Source organism: Mustela nivalis (assembly GCF_964662115.1).
Source record: "Mustela nivalis genome assembly, chromosome: 7".
Classification (NCBI taxonomy): Eukaryota; Metazoa; Chordata; class Mammalia; order Carnivora; family Mustelidae; genus Mustela; species Mustela nivalis.
This window is the reverse complement of record NC_139026.1, coordinates 66,947,172-66,962,462: the sequence shown is the minus strand read 5'-3', so window position 1 is coordinate 66,962,462 and position 15,291 is coordinate 66,947,172.

Below are 15,291 nucleotides of genomic sequence, written 5' to 3'. Positions count from 1 at the left end.
GGGACACAAGGACCTGAATGCTCCACAAACTATATGTCTTTTCTGTGTGGTTGAGAAAAGATCTTGCCATTTTTCTCTGATGTTTACTCCAATGGCAACAAACTTTTCTTTGTACCAAACCTTGACAATGGTTCCTATTTCTTGAGCTCTTAACTCTGGGCTACATGTTGTAGACACTGTTTTAGATGTCACTTCCTATTTCACACTCACAGCATCTCTTTGGAGTAGTCTCTTTTTAGATCTTTTTAATCTCTTTTTAGTAGTATTGGCTCCATCTTCCCAAGGGGAAATTGAGGATGAGTTTCATAAGTTTGCATGGTTACAGGGCCAGCACTCGAAGCCGCTCCCACCTCTGTGTCACCGGCCGCCCTACAGCTGTATACAGCTACTGTTGATCTGTGTAGCAGGGTTCAGCATGTTTCATGTCACTTAGTTTTTAAGGATTTGCTGGGCTCTTTATTTCCTTGAGGTGAAGTAGTAATTAAATCAGCATTTTTTCCCCTTTATTTCTAAGTCAGTCAAGGATGTAGCTACAACACATCATTATTTGGTTTAAAAATTATTCTTTTTACCCCCTGAAGGTAGTATGTCAGGGATCAATATTAAGAAAACACTAGAGATGAATTTTTTTTTTTTAAAGCCGTAGCTTGGATTCATACTTTCACCCTTCCAGTAGGTGAAGAGTGAAAGAGTTACTTTCAAAGAGTAGGAAATGAGGTGCTTCATGGTGAGAATTTATGGATGAGAGAGCACTTTGTATGTAATTCCAGAATACATTCCAGCCGGTGACTGTTGCAGTTAACAAATGACAAAGAGATCCTCTCGGAATTAAGAAATTTAGTCTTATGACACCCAGAAAAAGCATTCCCTCTTGTGACCCCTTTCTGCAGGTGTTCCCCTTTTCAACTCTTCCTGTGTGATATATGTTCCTTTCTCTACTTCACAGGTGGGGAAACTGAGGACGAGATGAACTGAGATTTAGTGACTTATCTAAGGTCACACAGCCATTGAGTGGTGGAGCTAAGATCTCCCCGTGTGAGCCTGGGCTCACAATCCTCAGCAGGACGCGTGTTCACTAAGTGGTCCGCGTTGGGGTGGCAGTTTCATCTTCAACTCAATATTGAAAAGCGTCTTCTCTTCAAGTGAATTTGAGCATGCTGGGTCTGGAGAGATGGAATTGTTTACTTTTAACTGCTTACTCATTCAGCCCTTACATGTTTACTTAGGACAAATGCTTATGCTGGATGAATATTAAAATCCGTTTTGATCTTAGAAAATTTACTATCTGTGTACCTTTGGGAAGCAAAAACAAATTGCAGACTGGTAAAATTTAGTCCTTATTTGCAAGCTTTATTTCATTTGGTTCCCCAAATTTGCACACACAGAGAGGGCATCATGGTCAGATTTTTTTTTTTTTTTTTAAAGATTTTATTTATTTATTTGACAGAGAGAAATCACAAGTAGATGGAGAGGCAGGCAGAGAGAGAGAGAGGGAAGCAGGCTCTCTGCTCAGCAGAGAGCCCGATGCGGGACTCGATCCCAGGACCCTGAGATCATGACCTGAGCCGAAGGCAGCGGCTTAACCCACTGAGCCACCCAGGCGCCCTCATGGTCAGATTTTAAGGACCATTGGCAGCAGGAAAAGTAAGCAACATGAAGTAGAGACCCCCCCCCCCCCCCCCCCGGTGGCTGCCACCCCAGTGAAGTCGGTTGGCATAAAATGTGACTGGCTGGCTAGGTGTAATGGACAATGTGAGGTTCTTGCTGAAGAGTACTCTGTTCACTTTGTCATTTCAAAAACAAAATAAAGACTCATTTAAACGGACACGTTGCAGGCACCTTTGAAAACATCTTACTGTTTTAGTAGGTGTAGGTGGCTATTACCCACATGTCCTATGTCATGGTACATCAGTGTTGATTAGACTCCTGCTAGGAGATCACACATGGCCAACTTGTTCCCTGTTTCTTCCTCATCTACCCTCTTACCTGCATTTTTCAAATGTGGGTCTCCCCATTCTTTCTTAGGATATTGTTAATTTTGAAGACATTGTTGTATTAGTGGTAGATGTGGTCTCTAAATTTACTACTTTATTTCAAACACTAGAAAACTAAGAAATGATAATGGTAGTATCTTATCTCAGTGTGGTACTTCCTGAGAAACTGTTGCCTGTAATGTCTTGACCATCCTGTGATGAGTATTATCCCCATACCAGCAATAGTGAATTGGTGTGTTTGGACTAGGGTCAGAGAGCTGCTTCAGGTCTTTCTGTTGCATTGTGCTCTGCTCACACTCCTGTAAACTTGAGACCAAGCACCAATCTGGGAGACTGACCCAAATGTGTATCCCATCTGGCCTTCAAGGAGTCATTAATTTCTGTGCGCTACACTGGAACAAATTAGTTTTTTCTTTTCAATTCAGAAGTTAAAAGTTACAAGACTTTTATGTAGCATCTGAAGCTGATGAGCAGTATTTGATTGTATTACTGAATATGGGGCTTAAAACCAGTGTCTTCTCCTTTTAAAATTATTTTATTTATTTGAGAGAGACAGAGATAGTGAGAGAGAGCATGAGCAGGAAGGAGAGGGAGAAGCAGACTCCCAGAACCCTGGAATCATGACCTGAGCCAAAGGCTGACGCTCAACCAGCTGAGCCACCCGGGTGCCCCTAAAATTATTTTCTATTATGATAAATGAGCATTTGTTGATTTAAGTATTTGTTAACATACGGAAGCCCCCGTAAGGGTGCTGTATCAAAATATGTTTAGTTTGGTGCTTATGTAGCCCTTTGTATTGTGTTGTGAAACAGTATATAAGATGCCCTCGGATGGAGCGGTGGGATGGGGGGGCGAGAGATCTGCCAGGAGCACTTGTGGTAAAGGGGTCTTTGAACCACCCTCTAGCACCCACCCTTAGCATATGCACCATAGAAGGTGCTAGTGTGTACCTAACATGGAGCCTCCTCAATGGGGAGGAAGAATTGGAAACATGCTGAGTAGAGAGACAAGGGAGGTTATGCGTTGCTCCCGCAGTTGAAAGAAATATTAAAATATTAAATATTAATATAAATTATTATTTAATGTTAATATGAATAAATTAATATTACTATTAAAATATCTTTGGTTCTTGGCATAAGGCTAAGCAAGACTACTCTTGGTTATATTGAGTTGCTTATCTCTAATTGCTAACATTTGAAAAATGCTTCATTCTTGTGAATTCTGAGATAGGAGTGAAATTTGAGGTGTCATTTGGCCATTCCTCTGTCCCCAGGCAGAATGGCACCCAGCTTGGAGAGCTAATTTTCTTTAGATCTCCAGCACATTCCTCAGTCTGCTTTAGCAGTTGATGCCATTTGCCTTCTTAATGGTTAAGAAAACTGACTCTCTGGGCCTTTGTATCTCTCTTTCAGGTCTAACTTCAAACTTGTGGCTGTTAATTCAAAACTCTATGCCATTGGTGGGCAGGCCGTTTCTAATGTTGAGTGTTACAATCCCGAGCAGGATGCCTGGAATTTTGTGGCACCCTTACCAAACCCTCTGGCCGAGTTCTCTGCGTGTGAGTGTAAGGGGAAAATTTATGTCATTGGAGGATATACGACCAGAGGTAAGTGAAGGGGCCAAGTAAGTGATCCTCTTCCACGTGAGCTTGGGCAGCCTGGGGAAATGCTCTGATGTACATATTGTAATTTCATACATTATATACTGGACATTTGCATATCTGGGAGGAAGAGAGTTGAGTATTACAAGGGTACTTTGGACAGAAGGGACCTTTGATCCCTTTGTGTGAGCATGAAAATTGAATGGGGTAGAGGATGTGATGAAGAGAATACGTATTTTCTTTTTTTTTTAAAGATTTTATTTGTTTATTTGACAGAGAGAAATCACAAGTAGATGGAGAGGCAGGCAGAGAGAGAGGAAGGGAAGCAGGCTCCCTGCTGAGCAGAGAGCCCGATGCGGGACTCGATCCCAAGACCCTGAGATCATGACCTGAGCCGAAGGCAGTGGCTTAACCCACTGAGCCACCCAGGTGCCCCAAGAGAATACGTATTTTCTTTCTGCTCTGGAAGCCCAGCCTTGTGAGCAGCTGTCTTGTGACTGGACTGGGTAAGTGCCATCCTTCTTCCAAACACATTTAACACTATGGAATTTAGGGCCAGAACATCCTTGTGGATCTGTGTTTTCACTTTCTTCGTTCTTGAGCACAAACCTATCAGACAGTTTCCAGAAGCTCAGCTCAAGGCTGTTGTTCACATAGTGTAAGAGGATTACAAAAGACAACAATATAAGAGAACTTTTTCCTGACCAGAGGTGGGAGGTGGTTGTGCTTTTTATTAAGCTGTACTGTTTTTGGTGGGCATTTGGCATTGATAATTTGGAAATAAGTTTTCCCAATAGGTTTTTTACTGCTGTTCTTGGTAGATAGCATCTCACATGATAATGACAAACTTGGTTGTGTTAGGAGGCGGTGGGGCCCACCAGATAGAAGTGTGTCTTGCCTTTTATCGCTCTCCCCCACTTGTGTCCGAGTTACCTCTTGGCCAAAGAAATTTATTTATTTTTTATTTTTTAAAAAAGATTTGATTTATTTATTTGACAGGAATAGAAAGCGCATATCTTTGAGGGAGCCACTGTTGAACTCAGTACAGGTGCTGTGTTTATGCATCTAAGGAGAGGCAGTGACCAAGAGAAATGCATGGGACGCAGTGAACTTTTTTGTTTTTTAATGCCCTCAAGTTTTTACCCTGTGGAGCTAGTCCCAGTGCCTCTCCCTCATGACTTTCCAGTAAAGATAAGATAATTGCCAGCTTTTTGGGGTAATAAATAATTGAAAAAAGAGAGAGAGAGACCTAGCAACCATTTCTTTTACCTTCTACATTGGTGTTTGGGTACGGTGGTCAACTTCATGTGTTTAATGAAACCAAATGTTCTTGTAAAGGCCTGTAAAATACATTGTTTGAATTTTAGAGATAAACCTCATACCTGTCAAGCAGGTTTATATAACACTGAAAAGTAAGCACAAATATGTAAGCAAGTCTGAAGAAAATGATTTTGTTTTGCTGGTACGGCACACATACTTTTTTCTCTCATTGGGATCCTACTGAGTAAAAAATTGACATGGGGTGGGCAATAAAATTTACGTTAATCTCTCCAATTGTGTGTGTGGAGAAAGCTGAATGCTCTCTATGTATGCTTGGTAAGTTTTCACGACAGTTTGGCCCATTATGACATTATTGATTCTAGAATATGAGTATCTAAGGTAACAAACACTTGTCTAGTGCAACTAGCTGAACTTTGTAGGTTTCAAGGTTGAGCGGTTCACTTGAAGGAGTTGTTTTAGTTTTGGATATTATGATAATGGGAATCCCAAAATGTTTTGGTTATTTCGGTTAGCGTGTGTCTGGCAAGTGCGGTCATTCGAAGCTTAAGATCACAGCAAAGGTAGGACCTTCCAGGGACCACTTCCATTTTGCTCTCAGTCCTTTTGATGTATAATGGGCCTCCTCTAACCCCAGCCCCATGTGTGTGACAAAAAGTGGAGAACCTGGTCGTAGTTTAACATGTAGCTAATAGCGTCATAGCATATTTGACACCATAATGAAGAGGAGATAATGAAATATTTCCTGTTTTTAAGCACTCTGACTTGCTTTCTGAGATATAGCATGATAACCCCAATGAATATTTCAAATTCTGTTTCTTACAAAGAACATTTGTTGTAAAGGCCTGTAAAATACATTGTTTGAATTTTAGAGATAAACCTCATACCTGTCAAGCAGGTTTATATAACACTGAAAAGTAAGCACAAATATGTAAGCAAGTCTGAAGAAAATGATTTTGTTTTGCTGGTACGGCGCACATACTTTTTTCTCTCATTGGGATCCTACTGAGTAAAAAATTGACATGGGGTGGGCAATAAAATTTACGTTAATCTCTCCAATTCTGTGTGTGGAGAAAGCTGAATGCTCTCTATGTATGCTTGGTAAGTTTTCACGACAGTTTGGCCCATTATGACATTATTGATTCTAGAATATGAGTATCTAAGGTAACAAACACTTGTCTAGTGCAACTAGCTGAACTTTGTAGGTTTCAAGGTTGAGCGGTTCACTTGAAGGAGTTGTTTTAGTTTTGGATATTATGATAATGGGAATCCCAAAATGTTTTGGTTATTTCGGTTAGCGTGTGTCTGGCAAGTGCGGTCATTCGAAGCTTAAGATCACAGCAAAGGTAGGACCTTCCAGGGACCACTTCCATTTTGCTCAGTCCTTTTGATGTATAATGGGCCTCCTCTAACCCCAGCCCCATGTGTGTGACAAAAAGTGGAGAACCTGGTCGTAGTTTAACATGTAGCTAATAGCGTCATAGCATATTTGACACCATAATGAAGAGGAGATAATGAAATATTTCCTGTTTTTAAGCACTTTGACTTGCTTTCTGAGATATAGCATGATAACCCCAATGAATATTTCAAGTTCTGTTTCTTACAAAGAACATTTGTTGTAGAGGCCTGTAAAATACATTGTTTGAATTTTAGAGATAAACCTCATACCTGTCAAGCAGGTTTATATAACACTGAAAAGTAAGCACAAATATGTAAGCAAGTCTGAAGAAAATGATTTTGTTTTGCTGGTACGGCACACATACTTTTTTCTCTCATTGGGATCCTACTGAGTAAAAAATTGACATGGGGTGGGCAATAAAATTTACGTTAATCTCTCCAATTCTGTGTGTGGAGAAAGCTGAATGCTCTCTATGTATGCTTGGTAAGTTTTCACGACAGTTTGGCCCATTATGACATTATTGATTCTAGAATATGAGTATCTAAGGTAACAAACACTTGTCTAGTGCAACTAGCTGAACTTTGTAGGTTTCAAGGTTGAGCGGTTCACTTGAAGGAGTTGTTTTAGTTTTGGATCTTATGATAATGGGAATCCCAAAATGTTTTGGTTATTTCGGTTAGCGTGTGTCTGGCAAGTGCGGTCATTCGAAGCTTAAGATCACAGCAAAGGTAGGACCTTCCAGGGACCACTTCCATTTTGCTCTCAGTCCTTTTGATGTATAATGGGCCTCCTCTAACCCCAGCCCCATGTGTGTGACAAAAAGTGGAGAACCTGGTCGTAGTTTAACATGTAGCTAATAGCGTCATAGCATATTTGACACCATAATGAAGAGGAGATAATGAAATATTTCCTGTTTTTAAGCACTTTGACTTGCTTTCACTTTGACTTGCTTTCTGAGATATAGCATGATAACCCCAATGAATATTTCAAGTTCTGTTTCTTACAAAGAACATTTGTTGTAGAGGCCTGTAAAATACATTGTTTGAATTTTAGAGATAAACCTCATACCTGTCAAGCAGGTTTATATAACACTGAAAAGTAAGCACAAATATGTAAGCAAGTCTGAAGAAAATGATTTTGTTTTGCTGGTACGGCGCACATACTTTTTTCTCTCATTGGGATCCTACTGAGTAAAAAATTGACATGGGGTGGGCAATAAAATTTACGTTAATCTCTCCAATTCTGTGTGTGGAGAAAGCTGAATGCTCTCTATGTATGCTTGGTAAGTTTTCACGACAGTTTGGCCCATTATGACATTATTGATTCTAGAATATGAGTATCTAAGGTAACAAACACTTGTCTAGTGCAACTAGCTGAACTTTGTAGGTTTCAAGGTTGAGCGGTTCACTTGAAGGAGTTGTTTTAGTTTTGGATATTATGATAATGGGAATCCCAAAATGTTTTGGTTATTTCGGTTAGCGTGTGTCTGGCAAGTGCGGTCATTCGAAGCTTAAGATCACAGCAAAGGTAGGACCTTCCAGGGACCACTTCCATTTTGCTCTCAGTCCTTTTGATGTATAATGGGCCTCCTCTAACCCCAGCCCCATGTGGGTGACAAAAAGTGGAGAACCTGGTCGTAGTTTAACATGTAGCTAATAGCGTCATAGCATATTTGACACCATAATGAAGAGGAGATAATGAAATATTTCCTGTTTTTAAGCACTCTGACTTGCTTTCTGAGATATAGCATGATAACCCCATTGAATATTTCAAATTCTGTTTCTTACAAAGAACATTTGTTGTAAAGGCCTGTAAAATACATTGTTTGAATTTTAGAGATAAACCTCATACCTGTCAAGCAGGTTTATATAACACTGAAAAGTAAGCACAAATATGTAAGCAAGTCTGAAGAAAATGATTTTGTTTTGCTGGTACGGCGCACATACTTTTTTCTCTCATTGGGATCCTACTGAGTAAAAAATTGACATGGGGTGGGCAATAAAATTTACGTTAATCTCTCCAATTGTGTGTGTGGAGAAAGCTGAATGCTCTCTATGTATGCTTGGTAAGTTTTCACGACAGTTTGGCCCATTATGACATTATTGATTCTAGAATATGAGTATCTAAGGTAACAAACACTTGTCTAGTGCAACTAGCTGAACTTTGTAGGTTTCAAGGTTGAGCGGTTCACTTGAAGGAGTTGTTTTAGTTTTGGATATTATGATAATGGGAATCCCAAAATGTTTTGGTTATTTCGGTTAGCGTGTGTCTGGCAAGTGCGGTCATTCGAAGCTTAAGATCACAGCAAAGGTAGGACCTTCCAGGGACCACTTCCATTTTGCTCTCAGTCCTTTTGATGTATAATGGGCCTCCTCTAACCCCAGCCCCATGTGTGTGACAAAAAGTGGAGAACCTGGTCGTAGTTTAACATGTAGCTAATAGCGTCATAGCATATTTGACACCATAATGAAGAGGAGATAATGAAATATTTCCTGTTTTTAAGCACTTTGACTTGCTTTCTGAGATATAGCATGATAACCCCAATGAATATTTCAAATTCTGTTTCTTACAAAGAACATTTGTTGTAAAGGCCTGTAAAATACATTGTTTGAATTTTAGAGATATACCTCATACCTGTCAAGCAGGTTTATATAACACTGAAAAGAGTGTTTATATAACACTCTAGGATCATGACCTGAGCTAAGGGCAGTTGCTTAACCAACTGAGCCACCCAGGCACCCCTGCTTATTGCAATTTCATATTGTCACTTATTAAACAAGTGCTTGGAAATTTTAAAAAAACAATGGTTCTTCACCAGTCTGAAAACCATGGTCTAGGTTCTCATACCTCCGTGTCAGAGCATTTGAAAGGCTCGTTGAACGGAACAGAGAAGAAATACATAACTATCTGTTGTCACCTTGCGTGAAAGATCTGAAACTCATTTTATTAACTGGTGGAGTGTGTGGTCTTGCAGTTAGGTAGACAGTCGGCCACTGCGTGTTAAGTGACTGAGGTAATTCAGCTCTGCCGGTTCAGAAAATTTCTCTTCCCTAGCTGACGTCTAAGTGGGGTTGTAATTTGGCCTTGAGCTGTCACACCTGCTGGGAAGCATGTGTCATTTAAAAGGATATAATGGTAACATCATTGTTTTTTCAGATCTAGGTTGGAATTTGCCCTTGACAAACACAAAATGATGAGTGACGCAAGTGATATGTTGGCTGTGGCGTTGGAGCAGATGGATGGGCTTACAGCAGGTAATCTGCGTCCTCTGAAAGATGGAATCATGACATTTACTCTGCACTTTTGGCTTTTTCATTCCAACTCTTTTATTACCTTTTCCACTTTATTTTCATTTATTGGTTGCCTTTAGATTCCTCGTGGTTTCACATTAGCCCCTCTTCTCTATTTTATACCAGTATCATTCTCAAACTTTGTTTGAAAATGTCTAATTCAATTTCCATACTGTAGTTCTGACTCAAGGAGAAAGAAAGTATTCTCTGGCAATGCTCTCGGGTTCCCTTCCTCCTCGGGAGCTTTGTACTATCTGTACTTTACTGTACTCCCAATAAACCTTGCTTTGCTGCCGACCCCCCCCCCCCCAAAAAAAAAGTAAGTAAGTACATCTCATGGGATTTCGGTGCAGGTAGTAGCTGTAGGTCACACTTTGAGAGATACTGCTCTACCTAGGATCCATGGATATTCTGATCTATTCCCTTGAATTTGACATTTACTTTGCCACCAGTAACTCTCACCTCTATTTACTTTCTCAATTCTCTGCTAAGCTTTGGGTCTCTAACTGCCAATCAGATACCTCCTTTGAAATAGCTTATATGCATATCCATGTCATCACAGAAAGAAAAAAGGAATGGACTCTGGGTCCATGACCTGAGCCAAAGGCAAACGCTTAATGACTGAGCCACCCACGTGCCCCTTAGCCATTCCTTTTTTTCTCCTCTGAAGTCTGTCCTGTCTGTGCTCTGCCGTGCTTTGTCCTGGCAACCCTCTCCCTTGATGTTCTTGGCATTCTTGCTTTCCCGCTGTAGTTCCTCATTCTCTAGACCACCAGAATTTTCTTTCTGAAACACAGATCTGGTCGTATTCCTCCCTTATTATGAATCTTGAGTGATTCTCTGTTATGGAAGTAGAGCAAAAACAGTGTAGATCATGACCTGCTTGTTTTCTCATCATGACCAGAGGGACTGAACAGTAGGTAAACCCTTTCAGATGCTTGTGCTCTCCTAGGGGTAGTGGCTCCTTAAGGTCTCATGTCACATTCTGCGTTTTGTCACAGGAGAAGTACCTTTATGTATTTAGGAACCCATGGTCATGAAGAAAGGTTGAAGGGGCCAGTGGGTGGGGTTGTCATCCATCTGATGGTCTGATGGTCAGGGTCGAGGTGTGGGTAGCATCTACTGTTCCTCCATTCTAGCTACCTAGCCCCTGTTGCTTATCTTTTCTGGTCATAAATTTGACCCTACTCTGTTTCAGTGGTTTGAAGAAACTACAGGTGTTTTCATTGTCAGAGGTTCTTCCCTTGAATGCCATGGCAAGTCAAAGTTTGGCCTCCTTTGTTCTACTTGTATATCCCGAGACCAGATTTTAATTTGACCTCCTTTGTAGATTAGACCACATCTTGTGTACTGTGTTTAGTTCTTGGAATATCCGTTTCAAAGAGGTTATTGGTAAAACTTAAGAGGAGGTGACCGTGAAGGCGAAGAAACAACTTCATTTGGTAAGCAAGTATATTCTTGCTCAGGGCATGATAGATACTTTCACACAGTTGAAGGACTATTACGTGGAAAAGAGATTGGACTTACTGTGTCACAGTTTCGGAAAATAGAACCAGAGCCAGATCCTAGGCTGTTATCAGAGGTTATAACCTCAAATTCTTAGTGGAACTCCGTAGTCAAGACAAGTGATGTTTCTGGACAGTAGTTGAGGACTGACGTTTTACATACTCTACTAGATGAGTATATTTGTTCCTTAGCCCTGGCAGGGCTTCAGGACCAACATGAGAGTTCTTCGGAAAATCAAGACTTCCTGGGTCTCAGCTCACACTGACGCAGTCAGGAGCTTTTTGGGTAGGACCTGGCTTTATTTTCTCAAATTACTATCAGTAGCTCTCCACCTAAGGTAGAGGGAGATGTGATTGCAAATATTTGAGGAGTTTTTCTAAATATGCATTTCTCCCCTATCCCTCACCTTGTTTTGTGATGGAGACTTAAAAGAGTAGAAGGTTATTGTGGGTACATCTATTGTGAATAGTATTATCAGGTGATTGTAGTGCTTTAAACTACTGGAATAGGACACGATAGCCTGTTTTGTTTTTAAAATGCTCTACTGTTCCTCCCTTTCCCGGACATACTCTCCTCAATTTCTATTTTTCTGGATTTTCCTCTCAGCCTTATATGGTTCCTGAGGGGAAGATCATGGGAAGTATTTAACATTGGGCCTAGCATATCAGTGGTTACCATTATTACAGTTTGGCAGATTTGGGTCCTCATCATTTGGTCTAGTTCTTTGGAAGGTCAGTGGAATGGACTAACTGAAGGAAAATGCCTCTCCCTGTGGTTGGAATTGATCAAGCTGTGTGGCAACTGGAGAGAGAATTTACACATTGGTTCACACTTTTCTTCCCTTTATAAGACCCTCAGATTAATGAGGTGGTAGTCAAAATATCATAATTATTGACACTTAAAGTTAGTACTTCTAATTAATATGTATATTTGATAGACCAGAAAATAAAAATCAAAGAGATGAAGAGGTATATATGAGTGATTTCTGAGCAGGCAATGGGTTAGTTATGTACATTCCAGTCATAAAACGCTTTCCCTTATAAGTAATAGGGAAAGAAAGGCTGTAAAACTATTTTTTAAAGCTGATATTAGCAAGAGTTTTTGATGCTAGGCTGCAAACAAAATCATGGGAGAAAATGTTAACACACACACACTCCTGTACATACGCAAATGTATACATGTAATTCATTGAAATTCTCCAAAGATTAAATTCTGGTAAATTAACCGGAAGCCAGTCCTGTTACCCTTGACATTATGCTATGCGGTTTCCACCAAATTGTGCAACTTCTTTTACAGGGAATTTCTCAAAATCTTATGGTACCTAAATTTATATTTTGGGGAGTACTTGGCTCTATCCACACTGATCTCTACCTTCTTAGCCCTTATTTCCATGAGGTCAGCACATCTTTCACCAAAGTCCATTCATTATGTTCTTACCGTAATACACAGTTGACGTCCCTGTTAGGTATTTGGTGATTGATATTTACCATCAATTATATGGATTTTATTTTTGCACCGAATCACTATGACTTGGAGAGATTCACACGACTCCTTTATTTTCTTTTCCTTTTTGCTTATTTTGATTATTCCTCACTGTGACTGGACTTGCTTGCCCCCCTCAGCTTTAGGACATTATGTAATATAAACCCTGTTGTTCTCTCTGTGATTTTTTTTTTTTAAACTTAGGTTCTAAGGCCCTGGAATATTCCAATGGAATTTTTGATTGCCAGTCTCCCACCTCCCCGGGATTCATGGGAAGCCTGCGAACTCTGCACCTTGTGGAAGACCTGCGTGGCTTGTTGGAGGTGATGGACACAGATGAGAAGGAAGGGTTGAGATGCCAGATCCCAGATTCAACAGCGGAAACACTCGTCAAATGGCTTCAGAGTCAAATGGTAGATAATGGCACATTACAGATCCTGCGCTCGGAATCTCTTGTGGCTTCTTCCAAAATTTAGAACATAGAGTAGCTGATTAGAGCAACAACAACAAAAAAGTACAGGGCAGCAGGTTCACTGTGATTTTTATCCCTTAATGCATCCCAGTTCCCTTTAAGGATAATGTTAGTGTACATTTCATGGGCTCCAGCCCACCACCTGATTTTGCCTCTGAAGGTGGACTCGCTTTCTTGGATGACCTGCTGTGGCCTAGAACAAATAGTCCTGTAAAGGAAAGAACCTTGCACGTAATAGATGCTTTCTCAGTACTATTGGAAAATTTACTGTAAAAGGACCAAGAGCAGTTCAGATAGGAAGCAGAGTGAATAGAACCTCCAAAGGCAGCGAGGCAGAGGTCTGCAGTATCTGATAGGAAGTGCCATCTAGTGATCTGTGGGGGTCATGTCAGTTCTAGGGTGTGAGGGAAGCTATAGAATTGGGCTTCCAATCGCGTTCTTCTTCCCGGAACAGTGAAGCCCCTTTCTAGGCATCCGTCTCAAAAACGGATGGCGTGGAGGATCTGCCCTTTCCCTGAACACATTGGTATATACCATGGTTTTAATACATTTGGAACAAATAAAATCTAAAGAATGCCACTAAAAATATTGAGAGAAGAAGATAGAAAAAGTGTTCTTTCTGTAATACGAGTAATGCCACTGAACTATATGCTTAAGAATGGTAAAAGTGACAAATTTTCTGGGTATATCTTACCACCACCCAAAATGAGAACATTAATACTGTGATAAAACTGATGGTTGGATTGTATCTTGGCATTTCCCAATGCAGGTGCTGGAGACAACAGACCTGAATTTCAATTTGGGGGCTGATTCTTAGAAGCTTGCATGATTTGGGGGAGATTTTTTAAGCTGTTTGTCTCGTTTCCTCGTTTGTGAAACAGGGACAACAGCTTCTGCCGCACGGGAATGTGAGTGCCGGGAGCGAACTTATGAGTGCTTGTCGGTGCGCCTGGTAGACGAGTCGAAAATACAACACTGAAGAGATTGTAGAGGATGGAGGGGAAACTACGGGGTCCATCTGCAAAGAGGGAAAGAAAGTGTTGGCTCCAGTTCCGTGTCACTCCTACATGGAGTGATAAAACTGATGGTTGGATTGTATCTTGGCTTTTTTACAAGACTACAGACATTTTTCAGACTATGGAGAAGCTTTGACAATATTTTAGAGACTTCTTCTCAGTTACATAATTAAGATTTCATTTATGTTTAATGATAGCCACCTTGGGAGTCCATGTCCTTAAGACTGATACCGATCTTCTCATTAATGCCACTGGCCCTTTGCAGTTCTAATTACTTTGTCTGGGCCAGGAGACCCCCTGGTTTCCTGTCGGGTGTCGCGTCTTCCTTCCCTACTGATTTCTGCTGTATCATTCTTTCATAGGATCAGAAGCTGGTTCAGAAGAAAGAAAATAGTCACATTAATAGTTTGTTACTTGTGAGGGGATATTAAATCACTAAGAATGAATTTGTTTGAATAAAGTAGCTATAGCTGTAACCTTCTAAACACTGACAAGTTTAAGACTCCGAAGTTCCTCTCCTGTGGTTAAAACAAAACAAAAACCCAAATCTGTTGAGTATGCCGTATTTGGTCAAGTACTGAGATATCGCTATCCTGTTAATAGAGATATTAATGGTGGAGAATTAATGGTGGAGAATTACATGCTTTATCAAGCTCTAAGTTCAAGAGGGCAAACAGAAAAATATGTCAAATTATTTGAGCCAAGCAACTCTATGAGTTGCCTAGAACATTCATACTATGCTTTTCCCAATAGAAGACGTTGAGGATCGTGACCTTGATCAGGGCATAAAATCCCACAAGTGACCAGTTGCTTAGCAGCTTTAGTATGAGGCATTCGCAAAATCAGCAGAAATGACAAAAGTGCAGTTTTTGACAAAGTGAGTGGAACTGCGATGATAGAACTTCAAATCGGCATCGTGGCCGATAAGATAAATTGAAGTGTGCCTCACTGGCTTCTGACCTGATAAGTCACAATACATTTCCATCGTATTCCTACATTTAAAAAATAGGTCCTATTAATTGCAAGTGTATCTTCTAAAAAAGTTTTTAGAACAAGTTTCATAAAAATAAAAATACTCATGACGTGAGACGTGGGGCACATTCTCTCCAGTCCCTGACTCTCCGCCACATGACCCATTCTAGGCCCGCCGTCCCCAGAATCCCCCACTGCTCTCTGCCCAGCTTCCCTTTTCATGTGTGTCTCCAGGGAATGTTTGTTCCAGCTTTGGCAAACAAGGCCCATCTTAAGATTGGG